Raw genomic sequence first — 13,076 nt, forward strand, 5'->3', positions numbered from 1 at the left:
TGTTCTTATGTTCTTATTTCTTATTTTAGTGCTCTCTGCCTCTCCCAATCCTTTGAGCATTTTATTTTCCTTTTCTAATGTTACATCCTGGTGCCCATCCCCCTGCCAAATTTGTTTAAACCCTCCCCAACAACAGTAGGAAACCTCTGCACGAGGATATTGATTCTGGCATTATTGAGGTGCAAGCCGCCTGAACTGTACAGATCTCACCTTCCCCAGAACTGGTCCGAATGCCCCAGGAATCTGAAGCTCTTCCTCCTGCGCCATCTCCTCAGCCACGCATTCATCTGTTCTATCCTCCTATTTCTATACTCAGTTACACGTGACAATGGGAGTAATCTGGAGATTACTACCTTTGAGGTCCTGCCTTTTAATCTCTTTCCTAGCTCCCTAAAATATATTTGCAGGACCTCTTCCCTCTTTTTACCTTTGATGGTGTCTTTCATTTCAGTTTTGGGGCTTTAGTATGGAAAGGCAAATTAATCCAGTAGAGTGGATAAGGGAGAACCAGTTGATGTGGTATATTTGGACTTTCAGAAGGCGTTCGACAAGGTCCCACACAAGAGATTGATGTGCAAAGTTAGAGCACATGGGATTGGGGGTAGTGTACTGACATGGATTGAGAACTGGTTGTCAGACAGGAAGCAAAGAGTAGGAGTAAATGGGTACTTTTCAGAATGGCAGGCAGTGACTAGTGAGGTACCGCAAGGTTCTGTGCTGGGGCCCCAGCTGTTTACACTGTGCATTAATGATTTAGATGAGGGGATTAAATGTAGTATCTCCAAATTTGCGGATGACACTAAGTTGGGTGGCAGTGTGAGCTGCGAGGAGGATGCTGTGAGGCTGCAGAGCGACTTGGATAGGTTAGGTGAGTGGGCAAATGCATGGCAGATGAAGTATAATGTGGATAAATGTGAGGTTATCCACTTTGGTGGTAAAAACAGAGAGACAGACTATTATCTGAATGGTGACAGATTAGGAAAAGGGGAGGTGCAAAGAGACCTGGGTGTCATGGTACATCAGTCATTGAAGGTTGGCATGCAGGTGCAGCAGGCGGTTAAGAAAGCAAATGGCATGTTGGCCTTCATAGCAAGGGGATTTGAGTACAGGGGCAGGGAGGTGTTGCTACAGTTGTACAGGGCATTGGTGAGGCCACACCTGGAGTATTGTGTACAGTTTTGGTCTCCTAACCTGAGGAAGGACATTCTTGCTATTGAGGGAGTGCAGCGAAGGTTCACCAGACTGATTCCCGGGATGGCGGGACTGACCTATCAAGAAAGACTGGATCAACTGGGCTTGTATTCACTGGAGTTCAGAAGAATGAGAGGGGACCTCATAGAAACATATAAAATTCTGACGGGGTTAGACAGGTTAGATGCAGGAAGAATGTTCCCAATGTTGGGGAAGTCCAGAACCAGGGGTCACAGTCTAAGGATAAGGGGTAAGCCATTTAGGACCGAGATGCGGAGGAACTTCTTCACCCAGAGAGTGGTGAACCTGTGGAATTCTCTACCACAGAAAGTTGTTGAGGCCAATTCACTAAATATATTCAAAAAGGAGTTAGATGAGGTCCTTACTGCTAGGGGGATCAAGGGGTATGGCGAGAAAGCAGGAATGGGGTACTGAAGTTGAATGTTCAGCCATGAACTCATTGAATGGCGGTGCAGGCTAGAAGGGCCGAATGGCCTACTCCTGCACCTATTTTCTATGTTTCTATGTTTCTATGTTTCTAATATGGTGATAGGGACTTCCAGAGGAACTGGCAAGTGGGATGGAATTCATTGGAACCAACGTCTGATAAGACAGTTGCAGATCGCCCTTGCAGAATCACAATTGTTTACCTGCCTCCTCCGTCGCTTGTGTTGCTGCTCCTGCTCCTCTTCATCCTCCTCCTACTCCTCCTCTTCCTCCTGCTCCTCATCCTCCTTCTCCTCTTAAGGAGGCCTCACAGGCTGGAGAGGCACTCTGGAGACCTGCAATAAAAGACTAAGGTCGCACTTTACTTTGAACTCATAGTATCCAGTCAGACTCTTTATTCAGACATAACAACTGGCGACGAGATACAGATGACGAATCCAACGATGCAGAGAGCAGTGGGCATCCTGGAGAAATTTTTGGAGGGAGATGATTGGGAAACCTTCGTGGAGCAACTTGACCAATACTTCATGGCCAACGAGCTGGAAGGAGAAGCGACCGCTGCCAAATGAAGGGTGATTCTCCTCACCGTTTGCGGGGTACCAACGTATGGCCTCATGATAAATCTGCTTGCTCCAGCGTAACCCACAGAGAAATTGTACGATGATTTGTGCACACTGGTCCGGGAGCATCTGAACCCGAAGGAAAGCGTTTTGATGACGAGGTATCGGTTCTGCACTTACAAAAGGTTTGAAGGCCAGGGAATGGCGAGTTATGTCGCTGAGCTAAGACGCCTTGCAGGACATTGCGAATTTGAAGGACATTTGGAGCACATGCTCAGAGACTTTTTAGTACTTGGCATTGGCCATGAAGTGATACTTCACAAACTTTTGACTGTGGAGACCCCAACCTTGAGTAAAACCATAGCGATAACCCAGGCGTTCATTGCCACCAATGACAATACTAAGCAAAGCTCTCGGCACACGAATACTGCTACAAGTACTGTGAACAAAATTATGTTGTTTTCAAATTGCAACATATAGGGCAGGCCCCGTATGCCTGCAGCTGCACGTTCGCAGATGTCTCAGAGTCCACCATCAAGGGTGATGAATGCAAGGCCATTAACACCTTGTTGGCGCTGCGGGGGTGATCATCGTTTCCATTCATGCCGCTTCAAAGGGTACGTTTGCAAGGGCTGTCGAACTATGGGACATTTCCAACGTATGTGCAGGTGAGCTGCAAACCCTGCAGAGGAGGACAGATCCACGGCGGATCACGACGAACCGAGAGGCAGAGGTACATGGGGTGCACACATTTACCACAAAGTGTCCCCCGATGATGCTGAAGGTTGAATTTAATGGACTCCCGGTGTCAATGGAGCTGGACATGGGCACGAGTCAGTCCATTATGAGCAAAAAGATTTTTGATAAATTGTGGTGCAGCAAGGCCTCAAGGCCAGCCTTGAATCCCATTCACATAAAACTGAGAACTTACACAAAGAAACTGATTCCCATAATTGGCAATGCTACTGTAAAAGTCTCCTACGATGAAGCGGTGCACAAGCTACCACTCTGAGAAGTACTGGGTGATGGTCCCACACTGCTCGACAGGAGCTGGCTGGAAAGATACGCTGGAACTGGGACGACGTCCGAGCGCTCTCGTCCGCTGACGACATTTCGTGTGCCCAGATCTTAAACAAGTTCCCTTCGCTGTTCGAACCAGGCATCAGGCATCAAGCAAAAGTGCAGATCCACCAAATTCCGGGGCGTGACCCATCCATCACAAGGCGCGAGCAGTACCATACATGATGAGAGAAAGGATAGAGATCGAGCTAGACCGGCTGCAACGAGAGGGCATCATTTCGCCGATCGATTTCAACAAGTGGGCCAGTCCGATTGTCACAGTCCTCAAGGGAGATGGCACAGTGAGAACCTGTGGTGATTACAATGTAACTATCAATCATTTCTCCCTGCAGGATCAATATCCACTACCAAAGGCTAACGACCTTTTTGCTACGTTGGCGGGAGGACATGATCTTGGACTTGATCTTGGTCTACATGACGCAGGAGCTGGAGGAATTATCAAAGGGCCTCACCTGCATCAACACGCATAAAGGTCTCTTCATCTACAACAGACGTTCGTTTGGAATTCGATCAGCCATTGCGATATTCCAGAGAAACATGGGTAGCTTACTGAAGTCGATCCCGCGCATGGTGGTCTTCATCTTTATTACATGTCAAGACACAGTTGAGCATCTGCAGAACCTGGAGGAGGTTCTTCGTCAACTCAACCGTGTGGGGCTCGAAGTGCGTTTTCCTGGCGCCTGAACTGGAGTTCCTGGGGAGAAGAATCGCGGCGGACGGCATCAGGCCCACCGATTCGAAGACGGAGGGAATCAAGAATGCACCGAGGCCACAGAATGTGATGGAGCTACGGTCGTTTCTCAGACTCCTGAACTACTTTGGTAACTTCTTACCGCGTCTCAGCACAGTGTTAGAACCGCTGCACACCTTACTGCATAAAGGAGATGAATGGGTATGGGGCAAAAGCCAAGAAAGTGCCTTTGTAAAAGCTAGAAAATTGTTATGCTCAAACAAATTGCTTGTGCTGTATGATCCATGTAAGCGTTTGGTACTAGCTTGTGATGCGCCGTCGTACAGCGTTGGGTGTGTATTGCAACAAGCTAATGAATTTGGGAAATTGCAACCGGTTGCTTATGCATCCAGAAGTCTGTCTAAGGCTGAGAGAGCCTCTACAGCATGATTGAAAAACAAGCGTTAGCATGTGTTTATGGGGTAAAGAAAATGCATCAATATCTGTTTGGGCTCAAATTTGAATTGGAAACTGACCATAAGCAATTGATATCCCTTTTCTCCGAAAGGAAGGGAATAAATACGAATGCATTGGCCCACATCCTGAGATGGGCGTTTACGTTGTCTGCATACAACTATGCCATCCGTCACAGGCCAGGCTCAGAAAACTGTGCTGATGCTCTCAGTCGGCCGCCATTGCCCACCACAGGAGTGGAAATGGCACAGCCCGCAGACTTAGTCATGGTTCTGGAAGCATTCGAGAGTGAGCAATCATCCATCAAAAGCATTAACTTTTAACATTGTTGTTGCCAATTTAAGTGTATCTAAGGGTTAAGTCATGGCAGGAGAGCTCGGACATGTGTTATGCTCCTCCTGTACAATGTGGGAAGTCAGGAACACTTCCGGTGTCCCTGACGACTACCTGTGCGGAAAGTGTGTCCGCCTCCAGCTCCTGACGGACCGCGTTGCGGTGCTGGAGCTGCGGGTGGATTCACTCTGGAGCATGCACGATGCTGAGAATGACATGAATAGCACATTTAGTGAGTTGGTCTTACCACAGGTAAAGGGTCCACAGCCAGACAGGGAATGGAAGACTAACAGGAAGAGCAGTGCAGGGAAGGTAGTGCAGGGGTCCCCTGCAGTCATCCCCCTGCAAAACAGATACACCGCTTTGGGTACTATTGAGGGGGATGACTCATCAGGGGAGAGCAGCAGCAGCCAAGTTCATGGCACCATGGCTGGCTCTGCTGCACAGGAGTGCAGGAAAAAGAGTGGGACAGCGATAGTGAGAGGGGATTCAATTGTAAGGGGAATAGATAGGTGTTTCTGCGGCCGCAACCGAGACTCCAGGATGGTATGTTGCCTCCCTGGTGCAAGGGTCAAGGATGTCTTGGAGCAGGTGCAGGACATTCTGAAAAGGGAGGGTGAACAGCCAGTTGTCGTGATGCATATAGGTACTAACGATACAGGTAAAAAACGGGATGAGGTCTTACGAGACGAATTTAGGCAGCTAGGAGTTAAATTAAAAAGTAGGATCTCAAAAGTATTAATCTCAGGATTGCTACCAGTGCCACGTGCTAGTCAGAGTAGGAATCGCAGGATAGCTCAGATGAATACGTGGCTTGAGCAGTGGTACAGAAGGGAGGGATTCAAATTCCTGGGACATTGGAACCGGTTCTGGGGGAGGTGGGACCAGTACAAACCGGACAGTCTACACGTGGGCAGGATCAGAACCCATGTCCTAAGGAGAGTGTTTGCTAGTGTTGTTTGGAATGAGTTAAACTAATATGGAAGGGGGATGGGAACCTATGCAACGAGACACAGGGAAATAGAAGGGAGGCAGAAGCAAAAGATAGAAAGGAGAATAGTAAAAGTGGAGGGCAGAGAACCCCAAGGCAAAAAGCAAAAAGGGCCACATTACAGCAAGATTCAAAAGGGGCAAAGTGTGTTAAAAAGACAAGCCTGAAGGCTCTGTGCCTCAGTGCGAGGAGTATTCGAAATAAGGTGGATGAATTAACTGCGCAGATAGCCGTTAATGGATACGATGTGATTGGCATCACAGAGACATGGCTCCAGGCTGACCAAGGCTGGGAACTCAACATCCAAGGGTATTCAGCATTTAGGAAGGATAGACAGAAATGAAAAGGAGGCAGGGTGGCGTTGCTGGTTAAAGAGGAAATTAATGCAATAGTAAAAAAGGACATTAGCCTGGATGATGTGGAATCGGTATGGGTGGAGCTGCGGAATACCAAAGGACAGAAAACGCTAGTGGGAGTTGTGTATAGACCACCAAATAGTAGTAGTGAGGTTGGGGACAGCATCAAACAAGAAATAAGGGATGTGTGCAACAAAGGTACAGCAGTAATCATGGGCGACTTTAATCTACATATAGATTGGGCTAACCTAACTGGTAGCAATGCGGTGGAGGAGGATTTCCTGGAGTGTAATAGGGATGGTTTTCTAGACCAATATGTCGAGGAACCAACCAGGGAGCTGGTCATCCTCGACTGGGTGATGTGTAATGAGAAGGGACTAATTAGCAATCTTTTTGTGCGAGGCCCTTTGGGGAAAAGTGACCATAATATGATAGAATTCCTTATTAAGATGGAGAGTGACACAGTTAATTCGGAAACTAGGGAAACTTAAGGAAAGGTAACTTCGACGGCATGAGGTGTGAATTGGCTAGAATAGACTGGCAGAGGATACTTAAAGGGTTGACGGTGGTTAAGCAATGGCAAACATTTAAAGATCACATGGATGAACTTCAGCAATTGTACATCCCTGTCTGGAGTAAAAATAAAACTAGGAAGGTGGCTCAACCATGGCTAACAAGGGAAATTAAGGATAGTGTTAAAACCAAGGAAGAGGCATATAAATTGCCTAGAAAAAGCAACAAACCTGAGGACTGGGAGAAATTTAGAATTCAACAGAGGAGGACTAAGGGTTTAATTAAGAAGGGTAAAATAGAGTACGAGAGGAAGCTTGCAGGGAACATAAAAACTGACTGGAAAAGCTTCTATAAACATGTGAAGAGAAAAAGATTAGTAAAGGCAAATGTAGATCCCTTGCAGTCGGATTCAGGTGAATTTATAATGGGGAACAAAGAAATGGCCGACCAATTGAACCAATACTTCAGTTCTGTCTTCACATAGGAAGACACAAATAACCTTCCGAATGTACAAGGGGACAGTAGGTCTAGTGAGAATGAGGAACTGAAAGATATCCTTATTAGGCAGGAAATTGTGTTAGGGAAATTGATGGGATTAAAGGCCGATAAATCCCCGGATCCTGATCGTCTGCATCCGAGAGTACTTAAGGAAGTGGCCCTAGAAATAGTGGATGCATTGGTGATCATTTTCCAACAATCTATCGACTCTGGATCAGTTCCTATGAACTGGAGGGTAGCTAATATAACGCCACTTTTAAAAAAAGGAGGGAGAGAGAAAGCGGGTAATTATAGACCGGTTAGCCTGACATCAGTAGTGGGGAAAATGTTGGAATCAATCATTAAGGATGAAATAGCAGCACATTTGGAAAGCTGTGACAGGATCGGACCGAGTCAACATGGATTTATGAAAGGGAAATCATGCTTGACGAATCTTCTGGAGTTTTTTGAGGATGTAACTAGGAGAGTGGACAAGGGAGAACCAGTGGATGTGGTGTATTTGGACTTTCAAAAGGCTTTTGACAAGGTCCCGCACAAGAGATTGGTGTACAAAATCAAAGCGCATGGTATTGGGAGTAATGTACTGACATGGATAGAGAACTGGTTGGCAGACAGGAAGCAGAGTCGGTATAAACGGGTCCTTTTCAGAATGGCAGGCAGTTACTAGTGGGGTGCCGCAGGGCTCAGTGCTGGGACCCCAGCTCTTTACAATATACATTAACGATTTGGATGAAGGAATAGAGTGTAATATCTCCAAGTTTGCGGATGACACTAAACTGGGTGGCAGTGTGAGCTGTGAGGAGGACGCTAAGAGGCTGCAGGGTGACTTGGACAGATTAGATGAGTGGGCAAATATGTGGCAGATGCAGTATAATGGGGATAAATGTGAGATTATCCATTTTGGGGGCAAAAACACGAAGGCAGAATATTATCTGAATCACGGCAGGCTAGAAAAAGGGGAGGTGCAACGAGACCTGGGTGTCATGGTTCATCTGTCACTGAAAGTGGGCACGCAGGTACAGCAGGCGGTAAAGAAGGCAAATGATATGTTGGCCTTCATAGCTAGGGGATTTGAATATAGGAGCAGGGAGGTCTTACTGCAGTTGTACAGGGCCTTAGTGAGGCCTCACCTGGAATATTGTGTTCAGTTTTGGTCTCCTAATCTGAGGAAGGACGTTCTTGCTATTGAGGGAGTGCAGCGAAGCTTCACCAGACATTCCAGGGAAGGCTGGGCTGTGATATGAGGAGAGACTGGATCAATTGCGCCTTTATTCACTGGTGTTTGGAAGGATGAGAGGGGATCTCATAGAAACATATAAGATCCCGACGGGACTGGACAGGTTAGATGTGGGTAGAATGTTCTCGTTGTTGGGGAAGTCCAGAACCAGGGGACATAGTCTTAGGATAAGGGGTAGGCCATTTAGGACTGAGATGAGGAGAAACTTCTTCATTCAGAGAGTTGTTGACCTGTGGAATTCCCTGCCGCAGAGAGTTGTTGATGCCAGTTCATTGGATATATTCAAGAGGGAGTTAGATATGGCCCTTATGGTTAAGGGGATCAAGGGGTATGGAGAGAAAGCAGGAAAGGGCTACTGAAGGATTGATCAGCCATGATCTTATTGAATGGTGGTGCAGGCTCGAAGGGCCAAATGGCCTACTTCTGCACCTATTTTCTATGTTTCTATGTTTCCCCCTTTCAGTGCTTGTTAAGAATCTATTCGTTCTGAACACTCCCCAGTTCTGACGAAGGGTCATAAGAACATAAGAACATAAGACTTAGGAACAGGAGTAGGCCATCTAGCCCCTCGAGCCTGCTCCGCCATTCAACAAGATCATGGCTGATCTGGCCGTGGACTCAGCTCCACTTACCCGCCCACTCCCCATAATCCTTAATTCCCTTATTGGTTAAAAATCTATCTATCTGTGATTTGAATACATTCAATGAGCTAGCCTCAACTGCTTCCTTGGGCAGAGACTTCCACAGATTCACAACCCTCTGGGGAGAAGAAGTTCCTTCTCAACTCGGTTTTAAATTGTCTTCCCCGTATTTTGAGGCTGTGCCCCCTAGTTCTAGTCTCCCCTACCAGTGGAAACAACCTCTCTGCCTCTATCTTGTCTATTCCTTTCATTATTTTAAATGTTTCTCTAAGATCACCCCTCATCCTTCTGAACTCCAACGAGTAAAGACCCAGTCTTCTCAATCTATCATCATAAGGTAACTCCCTCATCTCCGGAATCAGCCTAGTGAATCGTCTCTGTACCCCCTCCAAAGGTAGTGACAAAAACTGCATGCAGTACTCCAGGTGCAGCCTCACCAATACCCTGTACAGTTTCAGGAGGACCTCCCTGCTTTTGTACTCCATCCCTCTCGCAATGAAGGCCAACATTCCATTCGCCTTCCTGATTACCTGCTGCACCTGCAAACTAACTTTTTGGGATTCATGCACAAGGACCCCCAGGTCCCTCTGCACTGCAGCATGTTGTAATTTCTCCCCATTCAAATAATATTCCCTTTTACTGTTTTTTTTCCCCAAGGTGGATGACCTCACATTTTCCGACATTGTATTCCATCTGCCAAACCTTCGCCCATTCGCTTAACCTATCTAAATCTCTTTGCAGCCTCTCTGTGTCCTCTACACAACCCGCTTTCCCACTAATCTTTGTGTCATCTGCAAATTTTGTTACACTACACTCTGTTCCCTCTTCCAGGTCATCTATGTATATTGTAAACAGTTGTGGTCCCTGTGGCACACCACTAACCACCGATTTCCAACCCGAAAAGGACCCACTTATCCCGACGCTCTAATTTCTGTTAGCCAGCCAATTCTCGATCCATGCTAATATATTTCCTCTGACTCTGCGTACCTTTATCTTCTGCAGTAACCTTTTGTGTGGCACCTTATCGAATGCCTTTTGGAAATCTAAATACACCACATCCATTGGTACACCTCTATCCACCATGCTCGTTATATCCTCAAAGAATTCCAGTAAATTAGTTAAACATGATTTCCCCTTCATGAATCCATGTTGCGTCTGTTTGATTGCACTATTCTTATCTAGATGTCCCGCTATTTCTTCCTTAATGATAGCTTCAAGCATTTTCCCCACTACAGATGTTAAACTAACCAGCCTATAATTACCTACTTTTTGTCTGCCCCCTTTATTAAACAGAGGCGTTACATTAGCTGCTTTCCAATCCGCTGGTACCTCCCCAGAGTCCAGAGAATTTTGGTAGATTATAACGAATGCATCTGCTATAACTTCCGCCATCCCTTTTAATACCCTGGGATGCATTTCATCAGGACCAGGGGACTTGTCTACCTTGAGTCCCATTAGCCTGTCCAGCACTACCCCCCTAATGATAGTGATTATCTCAAGGTCCTCCCTTCCCACATTCCTGTGACCAGCAATTTTTGGCATGGTTTTTGTGTCTTCCACTGTGAAGACCGAAGCAAAAGAATTGTTTAAGGTCTCAGCCATTTCCACATTTCCCATTATTAAAGCCCCCTTCTCATCTTCTAAGGGACCAACATTTACTTTAGCCACTCTTTTCTGTTTTATATATCGGTAAAAGCTTTTACTATCTGTTTTTATGTTTTGCGCAAGTTTACTTTCGTAATCTATCTTTCCTTTCTTTATTGCTTTCTTAGTCATTCTTTGTTGTTTAAAATTTTCCAATCTTCTAGTTTCCCATTAACCTTGGCCACCTTATACGCATTCGTTTTTAATTTGATACTCTCCTTTATTTCCTTGGTTATCCACGGCTGGTTATCCCTTCTCTTACACGCCCTTCTTTTTCACTGGAATATATTTTTGTTGAGCGCTATGAAAGAGCTCCTTAAAAGTCGTCCACTGTTCCTCAATTGTGCCACCGTTTAGTCTGTGTTCCCAGTCTACTTTAGCCAACTCTGCCCTCATCCCACTGTAGTCCCCTTTGTTTAAGCATAGTACGCTCGTTTGAGACACTACTTCCTCACCCTCAATCTGTATTACAAATTCAACCATACTGCGATCACTCATTCCGAGAGGATCTTTTACTCGGAGATCGTTTATTATTCCTGTCACATTACACAGGACCAGATCTAAGATCGCTTGCTCCCTTGTAGGTTCTGTAACATACTGTCTAAGAAACAATCCCATATGCATTCTATGAATTCCTCCTCAAGGCTACCCCATGCGATTTGATTTGACCAATCGATATGTAGGTTAAAATCCCCCATGATTACTGCCGTTCCTTTTTCACATGCCTCCATTATTCCCTTGATTATTGTCCGCCCCACCGTGAAGTTATTATTTGGGGCCATTAAACGACACCCACCAGTGACTTTTTCCCCTTACTATCTCTAATCTCCACCCACAATGATTCAACATTTTGTTCATTAGAGCCAATATCGTCTATCACAACAGCCCTGATATCATCCTTTATTAACTACCCCATCTCCTTTCCCTTCTTGTCTGTCTTTCCGAATTGTCAGATACCCCTGTATGTTTAATTCCCAGTCTTGGCCACCCTGCAACCACGTTTCTGTAATGGCCACCAAATCATACCCATTTGTAATGATTTGTGCTGTCAACTCATTTACTTTATTTTGAATGCTGCGTGCGTTTAGGTAGAGTGTTTTAATACCATGATTTTTAGTTTTGACCCCTCCTGCAGCCCCTTTATATTGATACATATTGTCCCTTCCTATCACCTTGTGGTTTACACTTACCCCAGTGCTACTCTGCTCTGTTGCCTCCTGCCTTTTGCATTCTTTCTTGGGGTCCTATTCATCTGAGCTCTCACCCACTCTAACTAGCTCAGAGCTCTCTCCTGTGTTCCCAATACTCCTCGCATTGAGGCACCGAGCTTTCAGGCTTGCCTTTTTATTACACTTTGACCCTTTAGAATTTTGCTGTACAGTGGCCCTTTTTGTTTTTTGCCTTGGGTTTCTCTGCCCTCCACTTTTACTCATCTCCTTTCTGTCTTTTGCTTCTGTCTCCATTTTGTTTCCCTCTGTCTCCCTGCATTGGTTCCCATCCCCCTGCCATATTAGTTTAACTCCTCCCAAATAGCATTAGCAAACACTCCCCCCAGGACATTGGTACCGGTCCTGCCCAGGTGCAGACCATCTGGTTTATACTGGTTCCACCTCCCCCAGAATCGGTTCCAATGCCCCAGGAATTTGAATCCCTCCCTGCTGCATCGCTGCTCAAGCCACGTATTCATCTGAGCTATCCTGCGATTCCTACTCTGAATAGCTCGTGGCACTTGTAGCAATCCTGAGATTACTACTTTTGAGGTCCTACTTTTTAATTTTGCTCCTAGCTCCTTAAATTCGTCTCGTAGGACCTCATCCCTTTTTTTACCTTTATCGTTGGTACCAATGTGCACCACATCAACTGGCTGTTCACCCTCCTTTTTCAGAATGTCCTGCACCTGCTCCGAGACATCCTTGACCCTTGCACCAGGGAGGCAACATACCATTCTGGAGTCTCGGTTGCGGCCGCAGAAACGCCTATCTATTCCCCTTACAATTGAATCCCCTATCACTATCGCTCTCCCACTCTTTTTCCTGCCCTCCTGTGCAGCAGAGCCAGCCATGGTGCCATGAACTTGGCTGCTGCTGCCCTCCCCTGATGAGTCATCCCCCTCAACAGTACTCAAAGCGGTGTATCTGTTTTGCAGGGGGATGACCGCAGGGGACCCCTGCACTACCTTCCTTGCACTGCTCTTCCTGCTGGTCTTCCATTCCCTATCTGGCTGTGGACCCTTCACCTGCGGTAAGACCAACTCGCTACACGTACTACTCATGTCATTCTCAGCATCGTGGATGCTCCAGAGTGAATCCACCCTCAGCTCCAATTCCGCAACGCGGTCCGTCAGAAGCTGGAGGCGGATATACTTCCCGCACACGTAGTCGTCAGGGACACTGGAGACATCCCTGAGTTCCCACATGGTACTGGAGGAGCATATCACGTGA

This window comes from Pristiophorus japonicus, chromosome 8, assembly GCF_044704955.1.
Source record: "Pristiophorus japonicus isolate sPriJap1 chromosome 8, sPriJap1.hap1, whole genome shotgun sequence".
Lineage (NCBI taxonomy): Eukaryota > Metazoa > Chordata > Chondrichthyes > Pristiophoridae > Pristiophorus > Pristiophorus japonicus.